A 5,403-nucleotide genomic window follows, 5' to 3' on the forward strand; every position below is an offset into this window, starting at 1 on the left:
TTTTATTTGTTGTTTCAAATGTTAATGCATACAAATAAAATTAGTAATTGGGCTGCAGACAAAGTGGAATTGCACACTAAGAGATGCTTGTCCATTCTTTTCTCTGTCTTAATATAGCTCTATAAAGATAAAAGAAGTACATGTTTCTAGGGGGAAATACCCTTTCAATAACAAACAAGCAAACCAGCACATTTTATCTTAATGCACTAACCCAATACTATTATATTGAGGAACAGAAATAACCTTGGATACATGCTCAATTCAACAGCTAGCTTTGGAATTACAATTTGCTGATATTAAAATGTCTTTTACAAAGTTTACTTTAAAACCATATTAATTACGTATTCCCTTAAAAGTATATAAAAAGATATAGAACTTATTAGTTGTAGAAAATATACCTTCTCCAGTTAAAGACAGAGAGAGTGTTTCAAATAAAACCTTTTTATTTTCATCTGAAACTCAATATTGATTTCTTTTTCCATACTACAGGCTGGAGGACAAAGGAGAGTTTTTCTGGTAACCCAATTCCTCTTCCCTCGCCTCACCCTGCTCTTCAGACCTCCTCCAGGTGAGAGATGCTGCTGCTGAGGTTTCCTCTATGAGTTGCACCAAGCAGCTGATGCTCATAATCAGTAAATGAGGGGCAGAGGAAAGGAAGAGAGCCTTAGGAGATGGGGAGCAAAGCATATCTTGATTTCCTGAAGTTGACTGGTAGGGATCATGTTTTTCTTTTGAGGTGTTGTGAATATGGATTTCTGTGTGGAAACAATGGGGGTAACAATGGTGTGCTACCTAAATCTGGGAACATGAAAGTCGGAGGCAATGTGTCTGGTTCAACACAGCTTTGTCTGTCGCCGTCGCTAGGGTCGTGGTGTCCCGGGTCGAGGACGGCTTGGTGGCAGCGCCCCTGCCACACGGACCAAAGCACACGCAGACTCCAATGTGGTGGACGGTGAAATGGCGTTTATTAACAGCTAGCCAGGGTAATTTATAATGGGGGTAACGGTAGGGTAACGGTAAAAGGGGAGTGGTTTCGCCTGAGTGTGACATTGCATTATGAGTGTGACATCTTGTGATATCTTGAGCCCATGTTTCCTCCTCCTTTTACGACCAGCTAAAACATAGAAAATGCTAAGGTTAAAACTGACAAGTGGGAAACGTGTAACTGGTAAAAATGTACTGAAACTGAACAATGCAACATAACCGTAACAAACTCGTCTTAACTGTAAGTATTTAACATGCAAAATGTTAACTATTCTTAACTGGTTTTTAAAGAACAACACTAAAACATCTTTTTAACACTTGTTTAAACTGTAAGGTCCAAAGTCAATGCCAGGGGCCTAATAAGATGGAATCAAAGGCGACAAATCATGGGGCCTGTATGAACCGTGACTCAAACATTTTTGCAGGACTTCTTCCTCAGCTTTTTGGCACTTTTGTAGAGGCTTCTCCCTGTTGATGCTTGGGAAATCAATCAGGTAACACACACACGAGTGATAAAACAGTTGATCGTTCCATTCAAGTAGAGTTAGAACTTGGCCAGAGTTCAAACTCCGCTTGATGGACATCATCCTATTCCACTTAAGTACAGTTAGAACTTGGCCAGGGTTCTAACTCTACTTGATGGATATTCCTTAAAACAAGACTTTTCTTTTAAAAACAACAATTATGAACATGCAATCAAACCATTACACAATTGAATTCTTCCAAAACTTTGAACCATGATTGAAAACATTTCTGTTGAGCCTCTCCCCCAGTCTTTCTCTGTGCCAGCATCTCTTCCCGTTCAGCCATGGAATTTCTCACAACCCTAGTACGGTCTGCTGCCGGGTTGCTCAATGACTTCTTGTGGCCTTCATGAAGCAGGGTATATGGGTTGCGGGGGTGTCTAAAGATTCAGTCCTGCAAAATAAACTTGACAAGTTTTATTAGTTTTGCCCTGAAGGTGCGGTTTGGCCCACTTTACTAGGTAGTAATAGCAGAACAACAATCTCTAAGCTGTGTTGTACAGATGTTACAACGCAGGGTGTTAAAGGGTTTATTTGATATCCTCTGCATTCCTCAAGTGCTAAGACAAAGTCTCAGATGAGATACTCAGCCATATTTCTGCTCCTTTTCTATCAAAACAAGGAAAACTATTTGGTAGAAGGTACACCAATCAAGCCAGGTTGGGCACAGAAAATGATGGTTTTCTTCTATACATGCTCTTCTTGCAAACGTCCAAAGCCATGGATTCTCTCTCTGCAACACTCTTGATATATATGGGCCTATACATTACAAATACATATTATTATAAGGGTATATATAACTCTTTCCAGTAAATCTCTCGTATTCAGACACCTCTAGATATGCCTGGACTGCAAAATTCAAGCCTGGCTCCAAATCTAAGTCATTTGGTATATTTCATTCAGATATTTGATATCCTCTGAAGCCCTGGGTGCCAGCAGGGATGGCTGAGAAGCCAAGAGAAAGTCTCTTGGTTCAGGTCCTTGAGATGCACCAGCACAGTGGCACAGTGTCCTTGCCCATGTCAGATGAAGCCCAACGGGCTGGTCCCCCATGGCAGTTGAAGTCCCTTCTGTATGGAAAGGGCATCACCCCACAGCAGGTGTTTGTGGGGCAGTGTCTGCAGTCCTCAGCAGCCGCATAGCGAGAGCAGGGCCCCGGCCCACAGGGCCAGGCAACAAGAACTGACAGCACAAGTGGGAAGGAGGGGTGACAGCAGGCTCAGAGCCCTCCTGCAGGTACAGGCCAGCACACAGAGCAGCCCAGAGCTGGATGCTGAGATGAAGAGCTGAAATGAAGCAGCTCCCCTACAGGGCTCTGTGGAGCCCTCCACCCACCAGGGCCCCTCACACAGCACACACATCTCTCCACTAGGGTCCTCCATCCAGCCCCTAAGGGACTAGGGCTGGCTGGGCAACCAGCCAGGCAGATTGCACTTCCCTACCATGCTGGAGAGGGGCAGGGGGAAAGGACGGGCACACAGAGAGATCTGAAATCCAGCCAGACCATGAACAGGGGAAGCTTGGCCACCTGTATTTGTACATGAGGAGGTGGTGGCTGTTAGTCCAGGACAGCCATGAGGAGCAGCAGTTCCCGAAAGGCACTACCATGGCTTTGGTTCTTCACAGCTGGAAGAAAGTCAGAGGCCTTCAGGCCAATGGGCTCATTCCTGGCTGCAGGAATCACTGATGGCTCTGTTCTGCTCAAAGAAGTTGAGGAGGCATTCAGTGGCCTCTGGGCTGGATCAGGGAGTTCCTGCTTTGGCAGCGAGGTCTGGACATCCACAGCTTGGCTGGGCTTCACTGCTTCCTTGGCAGTTCCAGGCTCATCCTCAGGAGGGGCAGGAAAGGGCTCATTTTGAGGAGGAGTTCAACAGATTGCATTCTTGGGCTGGAAGATCTCTTTGTAATCCTCCTGGTTCTAGATCTCGGCCTTTGATTCCTTCTCATCCCAGTCATCTTCACTGCTAGGACTGTGCCTCTCACTCTCAGAGTTGTGCTTCACTCTGCTCTGTGGCTTGCTGCAGCTCGTTGAGGGCCTGTCATAGATGCGGTGAAGGGAAGACCCTGTGGGGGTAGGTGGCACAAGAGGCTGGTCGTCCCTGATCAACCCTTGAGGAACAGCATGTGACTTTGGGACTCTGCTGATATCCACAATGAAGGAAGAGACTGTGCTTTGTGCAAAGGAAACTCCTATCAGCTGGTTGTTGCTGATAGACAAGTCAGCTGCTTTTCCCCAGTTCGCCAAGACCACATCAAAGCAGCGCTCTGGCTCCCAAGCCATACACTCACAGCGAGTCCTGGAAGCTGCTGTACAAGTAGCAGCCATCAGGGTTGAAGAGCACACACCTGACAGGAGTGGCCTCCTCTTCAATACAGCTCACAACTTGAAACTTCTCCAAGTCCCAGAACCGAACAGTCCTGTCAGAGCTGCCAGAAGCCTTAAGGTACTCATTGGGATGGAATTCAACAATGTTTATTGGGCTGGTGTGTCCTGTAAACTCAAACATCAACTTCCCAACAGTCAGATCCCACAGCTTTACAGTGTGATCATCAGCAGCAGAGGCCACCCATTTCCCATCAGAGCTGAAGCAGAGACACTGAACTGCTTCTGTGTGACCCTTGAATGTGAAGATACAGCCTTTTCTTCTTATATCCTGTGGAGAAATAGCTATGTAACAAGATCCCAGCTAATCTAAGTCCTGCACCTGCAAGGACACTGTCCTTGAGCATAGCTGTTTTACCATAACAAAGTGCTGTAGTTGAGAGACTAGAGACATGAAAAAAAGCAGATGTAACTCCTTTAGAATGAAGAAGCTGATATCTAGAATATAACCAATAAATTGCTTAGCTTGCAGAGTATGTATAAGCTTATTATTTGTTGTAGATAAATGTTTAGTGCTCTGATCAATAAACAAAGCGTGAACAAAGCTTGCTAATTCTCATATTGAAAGTCCCAAGTCTCCCTGTACTGTGACAAATGGTGCCCGAACAGGGATAATACAGAAGCTTGAATCTGCGAGCCACAGTTCGGTGCAGATCCATGTCAGTCCTGACACAACTCTTTGGTGTCCAAAGAGCCAGATGCCACAAAGCTTCCAAAAGGACGGAAATGAAGGCTGCAGATATTTGCTTTGTGACCTGGTAGGGTACGAAGAACTTTGGCAGCTTCCAGATCCCAAACTCGAATGGACCCTGCCACTATGAGCTTCCCATTTGGGTTCACTTGTAGGCTCTTGATGGGGGTTGTGTGACCTGTCAAGATCATGATGCAGTTGGGCTTGCTAACTGACCATATGTTGACCTGACAGTCGTCTCCTCCAGCGGCCAGCATCTGGCCTGAACCATTTCCCAGGACTACTGAGGACACCTTGCTGCTGTGGGCCATGATCTTTTGCAGCTTCCATGCCGTCTTCATGGTGACGGCCACAGCCATGGCTCAGTGTGGTGCCTCTGGGGTGGGCAGCGCCTTCTTCCTCCCGGCGGGGCTCTGCTCTGCTAGTGCGTCCTATGGCTAGGCCGTGCACCGGGGCTGCCGCAGCCATCCTGCAGGCACTCAAACACGGTCATGGCGAGACTCTCCTGAGAGGCGGCGTGGTGGGGGACCAGGCCTCACCGCTGACAAACATCATGGGACGGGAGCGTCGGTCGGGGCTCGGGCGATTGCCTGGATGCTGGTGGTGGTGGGGACCCTCTGGCCGCCCCCACCCCGCAACCAGCCCTTCACCGGGCTGTTATGACCAGCCTGGCCATGCAGCTGTCCACTCATGGACCTGCCGCATTCGCGGGGCTGCGGACCCGCCGTGCTGCCCGCGCCCGCTGCAGCTGGGAGGGTCTGATATCGTCACCGCCACTGCTGCCCCTTTTTCTTAGCATTGAGCCGATCCCTCCCTCTAGG

At 47.7% G+C, this 5,403-nt stretch overlaps 1 pseudogene; it reads right to left on the bottom strand.

The window, feature by feature from the left end:
• Window positions 1-3,066: 3,066 nt before the first annotated feature.
• Window positions 3,067-4,941, bottom strand: LOC132070727 (katanin p80 WD40 repeat-containing subunit B1-like; annotated as a pseudogene).
• Between the last annotated feature and the right edge of the window lie 462 nt (window positions 4,942-5,403).

The sequence above is a fragment of the Ammospiza nelsoni genome, chromosome 1 (genome assembly GCF_027579445.1).
Source record: "Ammospiza nelsoni isolate bAmmNel1 chromosome 1, bAmmNel1.pri, whole genome shotgun sequence".
Taxonomy (NCBI): domain Eukaryota; kingdom Metazoa; phylum Chordata; class Aves; order Passeriformes; family Passerellidae; genus Ammospiza; species Ammospiza nelsoni.